The sequence below is a fragment of the Mesocricetus auratus genome, unplaced genomic scaffold (assembly GCF_017639785.1).
Source record: "Mesocricetus auratus isolate SY011 unplaced genomic scaffold, BCM_Maur_2.0 Super-Scaffold_100033, whole genome shotgun sequence".
NCBI lineage: Eukaryota > Metazoa > Chordata > Mammalia > Rodentia > Cricetidae > Mesocricetus > Mesocricetus auratus.
Genome location: NW_024429213.1, coordinates 8,229,104 through 8,247,328, shown reverse-complemented (window position 1 = coordinate 8,247,328; position 18,225 = coordinate 8,229,104).

Below are 18,225 nucleotides of genomic sequence, written 5' to 3'. Positions count from 1 at the left end.
CCTGGTCTCCATAGGTCCAGTACATCTAGGACCACACAGAGAGACCCTGTCTCAACACATAGGTAGGATGGTTGTGGCCCAGCACTCAGGACTCAGAGGCAGGCAGATTTCTGAGCAGTCAGTCTGTGAAGTGAGTTCCCGAACTGGGGGAGGGGGTGGTCTACCCAGAGAAACCGTGTCTCAAAAAAGCAAAAAGCAAAGCAAACAGTCAGCTAAGCCAGGGGTGGTGGGCCCTCAGCACTCAGAAGACAGGCTGGAGGATACACACGGTCAGGCTTACACCTGACTCTGCTCAACAACGACAAAACCTAAATCAGAAACCAACCACCAAACAAAACCAGCAAGATGCTCATGGCGGTTTCCATGGTCATCAGGACTGAGTGAAAGAAAGTACCTCTTTCATTGTGGCATTCACCATGTGCTGGCCTCCTTGGTCCTATGCTGATAAGAAATGCCTTCGGTATTAGAGAAAATCACATTGAGTTGTACATTTATTGTACAGCTTACATGGAAATGAAAACTGCTTATTGAAATGCATGTTAGCGTTCAGCTACAAAACTGATGGTCAGTAAGGCATGATTCACATAACACTCAGTAGCAAAAGAGGACATCATTGCAGTGTCATCTCCCCTGCTACCACTGTGGGATGAAGGAAACAAAAATCACACATGGGAAAGGTAAGTGTCAGCTTGTTTAGTCTCTATAATTTCAAGTTTTCTTAGCCTGTCTCTAAGAATCAATTTAGACTCTTTAAAAAGAACTTGAAATGATTTTTTTTGTGTGTGTATGTGTGCAAACATTCATGGAGGTCAGAGGACAACTTGTGGGAGTCAGCTCTTTCCTTCCAGCATGGGGAACAAACTCAGCTCATCAGGTTTGGTGGCAAGTGCCTTAACTCGCTGAGCCGTCTGTCTGACCTGTCCCTCTGAGTTCTTAGGAGATGTTTTTCAGTGAATGGTCAGTATTTTTCTCATAAATACCAAATAATCTTACTTTTCCAGATTTGAGAAGACCAGTATCTTCATGTTGTTGTATTTGGTTTGTTTGGGATTTTGGTTTTGAGACAAGGTTTCATTACATAGCTCCCAAATGGCCTGGTACTCACTCTGTTGTCCAGTTTGGCATAAAACTCAAGGCAAGCCTCTTAGCCTCCTGAGTTATGGGATTACAGTGCATGCTGCCATGCCCAGCCTGCATGTTCCTTCTCCTCCTCAGTATTAATTTTTATTTGTACGTGTGTCTTGCTTGTATATATGTCTGCATTCCATGTGTGTGCCTGTTGCCAGTCAAAGCCAGAAGACGGTATCGAATCCTCTGAAACTGGAGTTACAGATGGTTGTGAGCCGTCATGTAGGTGCTGGGACTTGAACTCAGGTCTGCTGCAAGAGCAGCTAGTGCTCTTAACTACTGAGCCATCTCTCCAGCTAGCATGTTCCTTTTGACTACTGTTCTCACATAAATAAAATGAGAATGTTGTCAGTCTAGAACAGAGAAGGAAGAGCGAGGTCTGTTTTGTTTGGTTCTGTATTTGGAAAAGTGATTTTTGAAAGATTCCAATTTTTTCTCAGAGCATCCAATTTATAGTCTTTCTTTCTTCCTCCCCAAATCAGTACTACTATTTTAAGCAGCCACGGTGGTAGTTTTAGTAGCCTGTCTTTACGGTGCATGACCATGGAAACATTTACTGAAGCAGTAACGGTTAGTGGATGCCCACAGTGTGATATGCACTATCAGGGCCGTCCTAGTAGCTACACTGTCTTCATAAAATGGTCTACTAACTGTAGAAGCAATTGCTTATGTTTGAATAAAAAACTATGGGGAATTGAAATTCTCACTTTGTACGTGTTCAGTTGGAACCTCCAGCTTGTCCCTGAATGATCCGGAATGTCTCATTCCTGTCTGTGTCTCCAAACACTGCCCACTCAGAGAGTCTCTAAACAGAGGAAAGGTGACAAAAAGCCCAGCTCCTCATTCTTGGTAGCTATTGGAGCTTCCTCCCCTGAAGTTGCCAGTTGCCCAAGTCCCTGCCTAATTGCTCACCTTTTGACCATACCTGGGCACAAACCTAGCTTGTGGCAGACACATCATCACGTTTTGCCTACAACCGATATAATCTCCCTGCTTTAGGTTGGGCATGTGACTTCTCCTGCTGGGACTGGAGAACCTGTCTGGGAGTTGCTTTGCTCAAATAAACCTGTTGTTGTACTTTTTCGGTTTGGCTTGACCTGGCTTACTGTGTCAGCGGGGGTGGGGTGGGGGTGGGGAGGCAGGAAACCTATTAGTACCATTGGTTAAATCTTTTGTGATTCTGGGAAGGCGTTCATGTAATTGCTTTGTTTTTTTGTTGGTATTGATGAAAATTTGGGTTTTAACCATTCAAGTATGGACAGCAAATCATTCCATAACTAAGGTAGGTAATGGGGTGATGCATTTAAAAAGCAGACGCTCAGGCTGGGAGTAGGGTTCACCTTTTGAGAGACCTTGAGTTCCAGCCATAGAACCACCCACAAAACTAACAACATAACCCAAACTTATATTTGAAAAATAGTTTTTATTGAATATACTGAGTAGTAATCACTAGAGAACTCCCTGTAGCCTGTCTATTGTGTATGTGTGTTCATGTGTGCATGCATGTATGTGTCATGTGTCTTCGTTACACACTACTTCATTTTTCAAATATATAATTTAAATGTATTTATTTATTTATTTAGTGTGTGTGTGTGTGTGTGTGTGTGTGTGAATGTCATGGTGCCCACCTGGAGGTCAGAGGACAAGTTGTGGGTATCTCCTACTGTGTGGGTCCTGGGAATCCAACTCAGGTCCTCAGACTTGAAAGCAAATGTGCTTACTTGCTGAGCCATCTCAGTGGCCTCCACTTGATTTTTGATAGGATCTCTCACTGGATCTGGAACTTGCTGATTCAGCTAGACTGGATGGCCTGTGAGCCCTGGGAATCCTCTTGTCTCTGCCTCCCCAGCCCGGGAATTATAGCACATGCCACCATGAGTGGCTTTGGATCCTCATTCCTGTGCAGTAAGCCCTTTCCACACTCCATGAGACCTTTTTAAACAAAAATATTGCCAGGGAGTAGTGGTGCACGCCTTTAATCCCACACTCAAAAGGCAGAGGCAGGTAGATCTTTGTGAGTTCAAGGCCAGCTCCAAAACTACACAGAGAAACCCTGTCTCAAAAAACTAAAAATATTTGACTATTTTATGTGTATGGGTGTTTTTCTTGCATATATGTTTGTGAACCACATGTGTGCCTGGTACTCTCAGAGGCCAGAAGAGAGTCCTTTGGAACTGATGGCTTTGAGCTGTCATGAGGGTGCTGGGAACCAAACCCGGGTCCATGCAAGAGCAGCAAGTGTTCTTAACTGCTGAGCTGTCTCTCCAGCTCCTAAGATCTATTTTTTATGAGTACAAAATAATATTTTCATTTTCTTTCTGTTGGGGGAGGGTGAGAAAGAGTCTTATATAGTTCAAGCTAGTCCCTAACTTGCTATATAGCCAAGGCTAGCCTTGAACTCCTGAACCTTTTGACATCTTTGTCTGTCTTAGTTAGAGTTTCTATTGCTGCGAAGAGACACCATGAGTCATTGGGGTGGCTCAATTACAGTTTCAGAGCTTCAGTCCATTATCATCATGGCGAGGAGCATGGCGGTGTACAGGCAACAGGAAGTCAACTATGACACTGAGTGAAACTTAAGCTAAAGACCCCAAAGCCCACCTCCACAGTGACACACTTCCTCCAACAAGACCACACCTACTCCAACAAAGCCTCACCTCCCAATAGTGTCACTCCCTTTGGGGGACATTTTCTTTCAAATCACCATATTGTCCAACTGAACCTTTTCATTTTAACCAAATAATTTCATGAGAATTTTGTTCATGAACACACTAGGGGGCTGGCAGGATGACTCAGCAGGCAAGCGTACTTGCTTCCAAGACTGACAAGAATCCTTCAATTTGTCCTGTGATCTCCACAGGATACACAGTCACCAAATAATCTAAAAATATAACACACACAATGGAAGTTTCAGGACTGGCAGGAACTGATGGCTCTTCGATTAGAAGTCTGGCTCCCCAGTGGAAAAAAATCTTTATCTCATTATTCCCTGAGCACAAAATGTTGTAAAGGCCTCATGTTCTTGTTGTTTTGGCACTCATTTTGACACTAAAATAAAAATTACACTTAAATGCTTTCCCAAACTCTTCAAACAGCTAGAGTGACTCATGCACAGCCCAACATGGAAGGCCAGTAGAAGTACTCATGGACACCCAAGTTTTATGTTGGGGGAGTTGCCCACACTTCCCTATTGCCCGTGGGACTTGCCCCTGCACTCTGCCCCTGATTCCCTATGGGTTTGTGTTGATATTCTTGTTTGTGTCGTTTTTTTTTGGTTCTCTTGATGAACTTGGGGCCTCTCATGTGCTAAGCAAGTACTCTACTACCGAGCTATTCTGCCCACTGCAACTTTCTTGAAGCCCAGCCCCACAGAGCCCATTGGTCTCCTTAAATGGCTCCTCAGTCCTGCCTCCTTCTGCTCCAGCTGGGCATCACAGATGCTCTCTTCTGGCCTGCTCCTAGAATGAAAGTGGACTGCTTGGCTACATCCAGGGGCCTTCTCTGTGTTGTGGAGACATCGATCGGTGGCTTCTATCCAAAGCTTATCCTCAATGGGGGTGAGGATACTCATCTCACTATGCACATGTACTCTAGCTGAGCACAGGCATCGCTTATGACCTGGCCATTGGTTCCGGATCCCAGAGCATCTGTCAGGAGCCATCTGCTGGGTTTCCTGAGAGACCTGTCCACTTGGTGCCTCAGTGCCATATGGCATGCGTCACTTTGGTACGTGCAGTCAACAGACCTCCACCCAACCTGCATATAAAGAGCCTCTCCACCTCCGCAGGCCACCTCACCAGATTTGCAGCTGAGCTGCACTTTTCTGTAATTACAGCCTGAGTACTTTTCCTGTGCGAGGCACTGCACTAAGCATTTTGTTCAGTTTATCTCCTTTGGCCTAATTACAGCCCTGAGAGGTAGGCATTGGTCCAGCCCACTTCATGGATGAAGGAACAGAAGCATCCAGAGTTTCTATCACTAGGCAGCTGTCACCACAGCTTTCCAACTCCTGCCTCACAGCCAGACTGAGTGACTCACTTGGCACCATGCAAACTTATGGTTCAGGTAGCATGTCACCTGCAAATTTGCCTCCCTCTATCCACAGCATTCCATTCCTTGGTGACCCGAGCATCTAGTCCTACTCCCCCAGAGCCCTGTCATGATGACACTGCGTCTTACTACCTAACAAGGCTTCTCCTGCCCCAGTGGGCATGGCCCACACTTTTCTTTACCTTTTTGTTTCTATTTGTTTTTGAGACAGGGTCTCATTTATGAATCTTTGACTATCCTGGAACTCTCTGTGTAGTCCAGGCTGGCCTCAAATTCACAGAAAACTGCCAGATTCTGCCTCCTGAATGCTGGGGTTAGAAGTGTGCATCAATACGCCCAGCCTTACATTTTTATTTATGTCTTTACTGTCTTACTTATTTATTGTGAGTAGGGATGTATGAACAGAGGACGAGCATGCTTCTCTCTTTTTACCTTGTGGCCCCTCTAGGATTAAACTCAGGTCATCAGGTGTGGCAGTCTGAATATATTTGGCCCCCATAAGTTCATAGGGAGTGATACTATTAAGAGGTGTGGTTTTGTTGGAGGAGGCTGGATGACACAGGCCTTTAGTCTAGACCTTGAGGCTGAGGGCAAATCTTTAATCTGGGCCACACCTTCTGCAGGAAGTGTGTCACTGTGGGGGCGGGCTGTGAGGTCTTTTTCTCAAGCTTCACTCAATGTGACAGACGACTTCCTGTTGCCTCTGAGTCAAGATGTAGCAGTGTCAGCTCCCGCACCACGTCTGCCTGTATGCTGCCACGCTCCCCGACATGATGACTGACTGAACCTCTGAAACTGTAAGCAACTCCCTCGATGAAATGTGTTCTCTGTAAGAGTTGCCATGGTCATGGTGTCTCTTCACAGCAATAAACCCCCAAAGACTTCAGGCTGATATGATACCCACTGATCTCAAGTAGCTGTGGGGTATCATATAACAAGGGCTAACAGACCCTGAACTCTAAGAGAGATAGCCAGAGGAATGGGCCCAAATCAACAGTCTGTTTTCCTTGGTGAAACAACACCAAAATACAAACAAACAAAAAGCAAAGCAACAACAACAAGAAGTCAGGTGGTCGTGCACACTTTTAATCCCAGCACTCAGGAGGCAGAGACTGACAGATCTCTGTGAGTTCGAGGCTAGCCTGTTTTACAGAGGTAGTTAGTTCTAGGGCAACCAGGGCTATATAGAGGAACCTTGTCTCAAAAAATCAAAATCAAAACCAAATTCAACCAACCAACCAACCAAACAACTACAACAAAACAAAATCAATTTCTGAGAACCTTGCTAGGTCCCAGGCTCAATCAGCTTCATGGTCAGTTGATTGTCAGTGACTGACCCTGTCCAGAATCTAATCCAACGACATCTGCCATCCCTGCCTCAATATCCCGTTTCCTCTTAGACAAGTTTCCCGTTGCTGCTGTAACATATTACCACAAGAAAGTGATTGAGCACAACATCTATGCTGCCTTTCAGCTTGGTCAGTTAGAAATCCTAACAGTAAAGGGCGGGCCACAGACCTTTTGCAGGCTCTGGGGAGCATCTATTTCCTTGCAGGAGGTGCCTGCAGGTTTTAGTTCATCTCTCTCTTGTCATCTTCAAAGCCAGAAGCACAGCATCTTCAAATTTCTTTTTAGTTCTCTGTCCCTTGCTCCTCCCTCCGCTGTCACATCACCTTCTCTGACTGTGACCATAGTTCAGGATGAGTTCCCCTTTGTAAGATCCCCAACTTAATCATCTGCAAAATCCCCTTGTTATAGAATTAATAAGTAATGTATTCTCAGCTTCTAGAATTACCACACCTCTTGATGGCATTTCTCACTTTTTAGATTTGTTTTATTTTATGTGTCTGAATGTTTTGACTGCATGTATGTGCACTATGTGTATTCCTTATACCTGCAGAGGTCAGAAGAGGTCATTGAATCCCTTAGATATGGAGTTACGATGGTTGTTAGCTACCATGTGGGTGCTGGGAACCAAACCTGGATTCTCTGGAAGAACAACAATTGCTCTTAACTACTGAGCCAACTCTCCAGCCCCAATGGTCACTTTTAAATATCAACTTGCTCCAACTTGGAATCACTTTGAAAGAGAGTCTTAACTGAGTAGTTGTCTTTATCAGGTTGGCCTGTGAACATGTCTGTGGAGGACTGTCGTCATTCTTACTTGTTGTAGGAGGGCCAGCCCACTGTGGGCAGCACCGTTGCCTGGACAGGTAGACCTGGGCTGTATAGGGTAGCTGCCTAAGCACGAGTCTACACCAGCAATCAGCATACTCCATGACTCCTGCTGTCCTTCCCTGACTGCCAGTGAGATCCTTGGTCATCAGTAGTGATGTGTGGGAGAACAAACAGGCCTGGTTCTGACTGCCCTCATGACTGAACTGTAACTTGTGAGCTGAAATAAAGTCTTTCCTCCCATATGCGTTTGCCACAGCAGCAGAATGCAACTAGAACAGCTTCCAGCACCATAGCCCAATTGCTGGAGACAGGAAGTAGGGCATGGGAAGGCAGGTGCTTGATTGTGGTAGAGACACTAGGCAGTACTCTACGCCAGTGATGTGCCCTGTGGGACAGTGAAATGGACCAGAAGAACCTTGAGGAAACACACCTTCTTCTCAGGAAAAGGATGTGGAGCAGCCTCAAGTCTGCCTCGAGTAGTGGGTGTGAACATAAGGCGGTGACCCAACCTTCTATCAGGTCACCAAATCCCACTCATAAGATGGTGGCCAGCAGAGAAAGCCACCACTTCCCTATGCAGCCCCCTCTATTCTGCTCCCGACTGTTGTCCTCGTCCCTGTTTCTAGCTCTGCTTCCCACCTGGAGACACGTCTGCTGACCTGTCTCTCGTTCTTGACCTTAGTGGCCACTGCCTTAGGCCTAGCTCTTTCTGTTCCAATAGAAATCTATGAACTCATCATCTTTGCTTTCCTGAGTGTCAACCACTGTACCTCAAGAAGTGGCCAATGCTCTGAGTGAAGAATCTAAACATACTCACCACTATTCTTGCCTTGTTCCCCCTGCCCCCTTGCTCATAGGTGCTCTGACCTTAATGCACTGTATGCACAGATTTTTTCCAGAATAGAAGCTTATCTTCATGAATAATTGATGTTTCCCCCTCCAGACTTACATTCTCAAAAGTATTAATAGTTTGGTTCATTCAAATGTAGTTCCTCAATAAGCAGTGTGTAGAGGCTTGGAATCACAGCACTTAGGAGGCAGGAGGATTGCTGAGTGTTTGAGGCCAGCACATATATATATATATATATATATATATATATATATATATATATAGAGAGAGAGAGAGAGAGAGAGAGAGAGAGACAGAGACAGAGAGACAGAGAGAGAGAGACAGAGACAGAGAGTCCAGGCTGGCCACAGCTACGTAGAGAGATTCTATATCAAAACCCAAACTAGAACTGGAGAGAAGGCTCAATGATTTAAGAGCACTGGATGTTTGCTCTTCCAGAGAATGGGCATTCAATTTCCAGCATCCACATCGCAGCTCACAACTATGTGAAACTCCAGTTCCTGGGGATCTAGCTCTCTCTTTCGCCCTTCTTTTTTTTTTTTTTTTTTTTTTTTTTTTTTTGGTTTTTTAGTTTTTCGAGACAGGGTTTCTCTGTGGCTTTGGAGGCTGTCCTGGAACTCGCTCTGTAGACCAGGCTGGTCTCGAACTCACAGAGATCCGCCTGCCTCTGCCTCCCGAGTGCTGGGATTAAAGGCGTGCGCCACCAACACCCGGCTTCTCTTTCCCCCTTCTTGGGCACCAGGGATGCACATGGTGAACAGACATCCATGTAGGCATACACATAAAATAAATAAATAAGTAAACAAACCTTTAAAAAGCTAATCAAAACAAATATGGTACATCAAGCTTCTGCATAATCAAGGAAACAACCAACAGAGTGAAGAGGAAACTCCTAGAACGTAAGAGAATCCTGCCAGCTATACATCTGGGAGAGGATTAATACCCAAAATAGACAAAGAACTCAAAACAAAAAAGGAAAAAAACAAAGAATTAAGGAAACAAATGGCCCAATTAAAAATGGGCCAGGTATCTAAACAGAGAGAAGAAATACAAATGGCTAAGAAATATGTTGAAAGGGCTACACAGAGAAAAACTGTCTCAAAAACGAAAAGAGGAATTTCTGTTGAAACTCAATGCCAACACCATTTCTCATACTAGTAATTATTTTTTTGGGTGGGGAGGTGAGACAAGCTTTCTCTATATAGTTTTGGAGTCTGTCCTGTAACTCTCTCTGTAAACCAGGCTGTCCTGGAACTCACAGAGATCTGCCTGCCTCTGTCTCCAGAGTTCTGGCATGCACCACCACCCACCTGTATGATTACATCTCTTATACAGAAACTACACTAGTAAGGATAAGCTACTGACTAATATAATTTTTATAGTGGACTTTTACTGTCTGTGTAGAGTGTCATGTGACAATCTAATTTCATTTTCCTGAAAAAAATTCTTCAATTTAAAATTGTACATTATTGGAATACCAAGTTTTGGAAGCCTTAGTATTTCTCATTAAGATACTTCACTCATAGCTTTTTACCCAGATTATAATGGAGTCATTAATGCTGTTTATTTAGAGTAACATGGTAAATGGAGTAAAGAATAAAAGCTCTGGAGAAATGAAAAGAAAAAAAAAGAAGTATGTTGAAAAAGTTTATCATTCCTAGCAATCAGAAAATATAAATCAAAACAACTAAGATTTTATCTTGCCTGGCAGTGGTGATGTACAACTTTAATCTCAGCACTCAGGAGGCAGAGGCAGGTGGATGTCTTAGAGTCTGAGGCCAGCTTAGTCTACATAGGGAGTTCCAGGACAGCCTGTTACACAGAGAAACCCTGTCTCCAAACAAACAAACAAACAAACAAACAAACAAAATTTTATCTTTATCAGAATGGAAAAGATCAACAAAACAACTAATAACAAATGCTGGAGGGGATGTGGTGAAATAGGAGCCTTTATTCTGTCTTGGTGGGAGTGCAAATTGGTGCAACCACTCTGGAAATCAGTGTGGATAATCCTAAAAAAAACCCAACTAAAAATAAGTCTACCATATGGTGCATACCTTTCATCCCAGCACTCCAGAGGCAGAGGCAGAGGCAGTTGGATCTCTGAGTTCAAGGCCAGCCTGGTCTATGGAGTGAGTTCCAGAACATCCAAGGCTACACAGAGAAACCCTGTCTGGGAAAAAATTACCCAACTATTCAACTCCTTACCATATGTCCAAAGGACCTGACATCCTATTCCACAGAAACTCCCTCAGCCTTGTTCATGGCTGCTCTATTCACAATAACTGTGAAATGGAAACAACCAAAATATACTTCAACTGACAGATGGATAATGAAAGCATGGTACATATTAATAGGTTTTCTGTGTCATGATAATAGGTTTCTCCATTGACTCAGTAAGCCAGATCAAGCCAAATTGAAAAAGTCAAAGAACAGGTTTATTTGAGCAAAGCAACTTCTGGGTGAGTCCTCCAGTACCAGACATCGAGGCAGGAGAAGTTATGCTCCCAAACTAAAGCAGGGAGGTTATACAATCTGTAGGTGAGGGTGATGATCTGTCCCCCACAAGTTGGGTTTGTGCCCAAGTATGGTCAAAAACTGACAGCTGCCGGGTGTTGGTGGCGCATGCCTTTAATCCATGCAGATTAAAGGCAGGCAGAGGCAGGCGGATCTCTGTGAGTTCAAGGCCAGCCTGGTCTACACAGAGAGTTCCAGGACAGCTTCCAAAAAAGCCACAGAGAAACCCTGTCTCGAAAAACCAAACCAAACCAAAACAAAAAAAACCTGACGCTTTAGGTGGGGAACTGGGCTGCTGGCAACTTGAGGGAAAGAGCTGCCATAGCTGCCAAGAATGCAGGACTGGACTTCTTGCTGCCTTTCCTTCGTTAGGGATTCTCTGAGAGGGTGGGCTTTGGAGAGAGGGAGAGGGAGAGATTGTGCAGGAGCGAGCTGGAGGTTCCGACCAAACACATATATAGTAGGGAATAATATTCAGCTATAAAGAAAAATGAGATAATGAAATTTGCAGGTAAATAGAAGAAATTAACCCAGAGTGGGTGGGGCAACCCCGAGTCAGAAAGGCGAATGCTGCATGTTCTCTCTCATCTGTGGTTCTTAGCTCCTCCAGCAACCACACAAACCAGGAAAGACTAGAGGAACCATGGAGAGAAGAACAGCAGGACCAGATGATGTGAAGCAGGAAATGGAAAAACTGGGAGGGGTCAAACTGGGGAGGAGGGACGAAGGTCAATACAGAAGGAGAAGGAGGGGTGGGGAAAACTGGCACCAAGTCTGGTTGATAAACCTCAAGGCACCTTACTTTATATTTACCTAAAATCATACAGAATACATACAAGTGCGTGAATATGTATCTTAAAGGAAGTTATGCCACAAGGGCTAACTTCCTTTAAGAACCATAGACTAACAAAATCCCGGGGTGTAAGAAAGCTGCCGAGAATGGTTTGTTAGAGTAAGCCAAGTGACTCCCCCAAAATATAGGCTGTTACATTTGGTTGCCTCTCAGAGGTTGAAGGTAAGCCCCTACTGCTGAAGACACTGTACACTCAGGACACCAGACTCAGATGGTTCAAACTGTATCTAACCTGGAAGCCTCCTTCCTGTGGTCTAGTTTCCACAGTACAAGAAAATACTACGCAGCTTGCCAAGGGATGGAGGCAATTAACAGTCCTCCCCAGCAGTGACACCTATGAACCACAATTACCAGCATGGCCGGATATCTGAAAAGGTGCAATAAGCGACTTTCATGTGTTAGAGGTAACCAGCAGCTGTCTAATTGGAACGAAGGCCCTCTCAACAGGAGGGAAATCATGCTTGGCACTAGGAACTTAGCCACCTTCCTGGGGCTAGTAAGGTTAGGAATTTGAGAAGAGCATCTCCTACCGACACTTTGCTAGAGCAGCATAACTCCTAGTTACATTTTAAATCTTATCCTTATATACACACAGATAAGTGTGGCTGCCACCCTTCAGCCAAGAAGTCTCTCCAGCAAATGGAGACCATCACAGAAAATCACAACACGACACAGTGCACAAAGAAATGGATCATGGGGAGGCTATCCCCAGTGGATATACTTTCAAGACCGTTCCTGCATCTGTGGCTTGGGGAGCATCAGGGAGGAGGGGGTGAAAAGATTGTTAGGGTCAGAATACCAGAAGGTGTGCTGTGAAATAGTCTCCTAGAAATGGCTGCATAAACAAGATCTGAACAACGGCGATATCAGTAGATATGCTAACACGGAAGTGGAGAAATGCCATGGGGTCCCACACCTCTGAACGAGGAATTACAGGCAACTGAGAGACGGAGAGTTAGCCTCTCCCAGGGATGAGCCCCTTAATTGATTGTCCAACACAAAGTAGTTAGTTCTGAAAGCATATACACACAACAAAAACAGACTCAGAAGGCGGTATTTACATATTTGTACATATATACATACACCTATATATGTATTTAACAGAATAATTGGGGAAGAAAAGCCATCAAATTGAAAGCAATTGGAGGGAGGGCCTGGAGGGAGGAAAGTGATACAATTATATTTTAATTAAAATACATAAAATAGAAACATAGTACATTTTTGGTTTTTTTTTGAGACAGGGTTTCTCTGTGTAGCTTTGGAGTCTGTGGAACTCATAGAGATCCGCCTGCCTCTGCCTCCCCAGTGCTGGGATTAAAGGCGTGTGCCACCACTGTCTGACAAATACATTTTTAAAAATTAAGAAACACATTGTTCTTTGTTTGCATTTTTTAAAATTTAAGACATGGTCTCATGTATTCCAGGCTGGCTTCAAACACACTATATAGCCAAGATTGCTTTGAACTCTTGATCCTTGTACCTCTGTCTCCCAACTGCTAGGATTACAGGTGTGTGGCATGGCACCCTCCCTGCTGGTGATTGAACCCAGGGCCTTGTGCATCTAGACTGGCACCAGCTACTGATTATATTCCCAGCCCAGGGCTTTGGGTTTCAACTGGATAGTGCCTATAATCTCAGCATTTGGGAGGCTGAAGCAGAAAAGCCAAGAGTTTGAGGCTAGCTTGGACTGTATGGTAAGCTCTAGGTGAGCCAAGCCTTCACGGTATGAACCATAGTTTCTGTAGATCAGGCTGGCCTCGAACTCACAGAGATCCGCCTGCCTCTGCCTCTGGAGTGCTGGGATTAAAGGCGTGCGCCACCACTGCCCGGCCGTAGTTGACAGTACCACTTTCTCCTCTGAACCATAGTCTCAATATTCCTTACCCCTAAACATTCAAGCCGCCTCACCAACAAATCCCTAAAGATCTTGGTGTCTATGGGGAAAGAATGATTTGCAGTGAACAAACCAGCTTTGAAATCAGGACTGCCCCAGAGTAGCCAGAACATACGATAGATATCTGGATACCAGGAAAACATCTGTATGAGCTGTGTGGCTGCAACAAAGGCAAGATAACTGGACATTTTAAGAACCATTGTGGTGGCACACTCACTTAATCTGAGCATTTGGGAAGCAGAGGCAGGTGGATTTCTGAACTCAAGCACTGCTTGGTTTATCCAAAGTTCCAGGACAGCCGGGGCTACACAGAGAAACCCTGTCTCGAAAAACATACAACAAAACAAAACAAAACAAAACAAAACGAATCATATCAAGGTTTTCTGAGTGCTAAGAACATCAAAACAAAGTCCTTGTGGGTTGTAAAAAACTGATGCTTGAGGGAAGGGTTGAGGAAACTAAAAGCCGAAACCCAAATAAAATACACACAGCAAAACAAATGCATGACTAAATGAATTATTATAAGCTAGATGGTCTCATAACCGCCATGAATGTCAACACATGAGTCTCAGGCCAACATTTGTCACCAAGCCCAATGACCTGGGTTCAATCCCTGTGGCCGACCCATATGGTGGAGGGAGGGAAGTGGTCTCCTCGGGTTTTCCTCTGAATTCTACATGGGTGCTGTGGCATGCATCTGTGCCCACAGAAGAAAGAAAATGTAACATCTTTTAAAGATAAGAATCTTCAGGCTGGAGCGATGGCTTCCCGCTTAAGGCCACCTGCTTCTGCAGAGGAGCCTGGCTTGGTTCCCAGCGCCATGTTAAGCAGCTGACAACCACTTGTGACACCAGCTCCAAGACATTCAGTGTCCTCCTGTGGTCTTTATGGGCACCTGGACACAGAAGGCATTTGCTCACACATTCTCATCAATACAATAATAAAAGTAAATCTCCAGAAAAGATAATAATCCATTATCCTGCTAAGGAGCACCTTCCTGCTTTCCATTGTAATCTCTGTCTGTCCCTCCTCTGTACATAATCAGCATGTCAGCTTTGACAGTAACCACAGAACTATACTATATTTCTCAGTTACACGTCCTCACACACTGAAGTTTAGCTTGCCTTTAAAATATTTTGTTTGAGGGCCTGGAAAGATGGCTTAGTGGTTAAGGAACTCTTTGCTCTTGTGGTGAACCCTGATTCGATTCCCAGCACCCACATGGATGCTCACAGCCATATCTTAATGGCTCAGCAGTTAAGAGCCCTGGCTGCTGTTCCAAATGATCCAGGTTCAGTTCTCAACAACAGCATGGTGGCTTCCAAATGTCTGTAACTCCAGACACAGGGATTTGACACCCTCTTCTGACCTCTGTGGACACCAGGCACATGTGTGGTACATAGACACACATGCAGGCGAAACACTCAAACATTTAAAAGGTTGGCTTGTTGTCTTTCCACATCAAATCATAGGATCAGGCTAGTGCCTGGAAAACATTAGGTTTGTCTGAGAGTTTACCTATGTTGGCTTTAAGTCTAGAGGAGTGTGGGGTTTGGGTTCCCCTCGATAGGGTGAGCAGCAAGGAGACATTGTAAGGACCTCCCACCTAGATGGAGGCTTTTTCTCCTCTCTTGGAGGGGCTCTTTCCCTCAGAAGTATAAGTAAGGACTTTAGGGCTTGAACTTCAATCATGTCTAAGATTCATGAATCTATGCAGTATTTTGCTATAAATTGATTTCCCTCTCAGAGCAAACAAAGTTTGCATAGAAAGAATCTCAGAGCACCAGACCACATTCCTGCCCCAGGCCACATAAGTCTGTGTGTAATACAATGTGATAATGAATGCTTCCATCTGGGGGCTATTTTCTTTCCCCGCTTGGTATTCCAGCAAAGCCTCACAGCTCCAGGGGTCAAGTCAGTTCCAGTTATTAAGGACACACCTGAAAGGAGAAGAGATAGGTGTGGTCTTTGGCTCCAAGTTGACCATCTGTAAAATAGCTCAGGGAAAAAGGTTCCTTTTCTATTAGTCAAAGTTGGGGTATCCTCAACTTGCCCTCTGCATGAACCATGAGAAGGAATCCTTGCTCTGTGTAACTGGTTGGCTACTCAAGGCGGCTCAGCCATTCTAATTCCATTCAGATAAAATTAGCCTCAAATAGGAAAGGAGAGTCTCTACTGGAGGCTTCTCAGAGTTGTCCCCAGGAGGAAGGGGCATTTGACCCAAGATAAACTGTACATACTCTAGAGCGAAGGGGCTGAAGATAGGCATCTTGGATAAAAACGAAGAGCTAGTCACAGAAATCTGTGTCCAGCTAAGAAGCCAAACTCTCTTATTGTATAGTGTGATGGGGCACAGGAGACAGGAGGGGGGGGGGGGCTCGGGTTAGACTTGTGTTCCTCATTGGCAGTGGGCTAAGTGGCTATGTGAATATGTCATCTCCTGCCTTAACTCTGAGGATGGACATTTCTCCCCTTACAGCTTCTATAGTCTGTGATTCCATGGCCCCGGCGGGACCTTTCTATAGGAAGGGGCCCCAGACATCCTGTTTTCCATTACCCCCAGGGTACCAGGAACAGTTAGGGTGTGCCGATCCAAGACTCTGTTTTAAGAATTCAACTCCTTGAATTCCTATCTGTTGTCAGGGCGGGGAAGGAAAAGAAGTCTGCCTTTGCCAAGAGTCCACTGTTTCACAATAGATAGAGCACGCACTGAGCATTCTGATCAACTGGGCAGGACTTCACAGGGAAATTCCACCAGAACCTGTCCAGACCACTGAGGAGAGGGGATGCCTGTGGGGCGGGGGTGGGGGGAGAGTCTCAGGAGCAGTGTTCCCTGTCCCAGGAATTGCACTTCAGGAAAAAGGGAGACCTCCCAGATACCCATTCTGAAGGTCAGGGTCTGAATACTGCCAAAAAGTAACCTTGGCTATGAGCTTTACCTCAGGGCTGCCTTTGGTCCCTTCAATACAGAAACTGGTCAAAAAGGAAAGTGTCCTGGTGGCTGGCCAACATTCTGGCTCCTCCTGAAGAGGAGGTCTGGGAATTGATCACAGCTGGACCCATAGAGTCTTAAACTGGAGTCTCAAGAATAGCTGTCATTCCAAGTACTCTTAGATGACAGGCAAGAAGTCTAGCAGGGTAGAGGAGAAAGAGGCTGGATAGCACTATGTTTTGATGGTGTTTTATGGAATCCCAGATAAGCCTCGAAGCCACAATAGTCATGGTCTGTGACCTCAGGGCCATGCCACGTGAACAAGGAGAAATGAAGACCATAGTCTCAAGAGATAGTGTGCTCTGCCAGCTTGTTTATTAGAAAGAAAGCAAAATATATGCCCAAAAGACATGGGCTTAAAACTATAATCTCATTACCAAGCATGAGCTATTTTCCTATGTGTTATTGATCAGGGAGGCCCCAGAGCCAGCCAAATTATGGCTATTGCCATTGCCCTTGGTCGCCCACTGGAATTTCTCAACATACAACACACTTTGGTTGTGAGACATAGAGAAATCAAACTGGAACTGACCTGAAAACTTCCCTCCTAGTGACTAGCTTTCACTATTCCCAAAAGTGCTACAGAGGCTGCTGGAGTTGAAAAGCTATCAATGGCATTACCCCATTGTTGTGAGATATTTGGTTACAATGTACTCTGCAAAGTCCAAAAGTTAATTCAGATACTCATAACTGGTCAAAGTGTTGAGAACAAGTAACTGGTGTTCAGCCCTAAGTAGGGCATCTGTATCAATCCCCTCTAAAGGTTCAGAAAATGTCAAAGAAGAGGGGAAGAAAAAAATGTAAGAGCCATCAATGGGTAGGGAAGAGTTCTGGGAAATGCTGTCTTCTTGCCATGATGTGGTTATTGCACTCATGAATTCACTGCAGCTATGCTTACCTGTTGTGGGATAATCTTTTTGTACACTGTGAAGATGTGTCTTTACCAAGGCACCTTCTGATTGGTTTAATAAAGAACTGAATGGCCAACAGCTAGGCAGGAAGATGTTAGCCAGGACTTCCAAGCACAGAGAGAGAAGAGATGTGATGGGGGACGTCCTTCTGTATATATGTTTTTCTTATTGGTTGATGAATAAAACATTGATTGGCCAGTTTTCAGGTGGGAAGTACAGGCAGGGCTACTAGAGGAAGAGAATTCTGGGGGAGAGGATGCAGAGAGAAGCCACCAGGGAGACAACATACTACCAAAGGAGTAACATGCCAGATTACGGGTAAGCCACAGCTTTGTGGTAATACATAGTTTAATAGAAATGGGTTAATAATTAAGAGAGAGGTAGCCAATAGGACACCTAAGCCATGGGCCAAACAGTTTCTATTAATAGAAGCCTATGTGTATTTATTTGGGACTAAGGGCAGCATGACCAGGCAGAAAAGAAACTCCAGCTACAGAGATAAATCTAGATATGGAGGAGATGTCAGAGGACATGGAGACAAAACAGGAGGTGCAAGATGGGCGATAAGTAAAAAACCACAAGGCAAAACATAGATTAATATAAATGGGTTAATTTAAGTTACAAGAGCTAGTGGGACAAGCCGAAGCTATAGGCAAAGCTTTCACAATTAATAATAAGTCTCTGTGTCATTTTTTTTGTAAACTGGTGACCCAAAGAAAAGTTCATCTACAGTCATCTACACAAGATCAGCCAACATTCAAAAGGCAGCACTCAATGGATTAGAAAAAAATAAAAGGGGGGAACATGAAGGGGTGAAGGGGTATATGATCAATATACATTGTTTGCATGTAT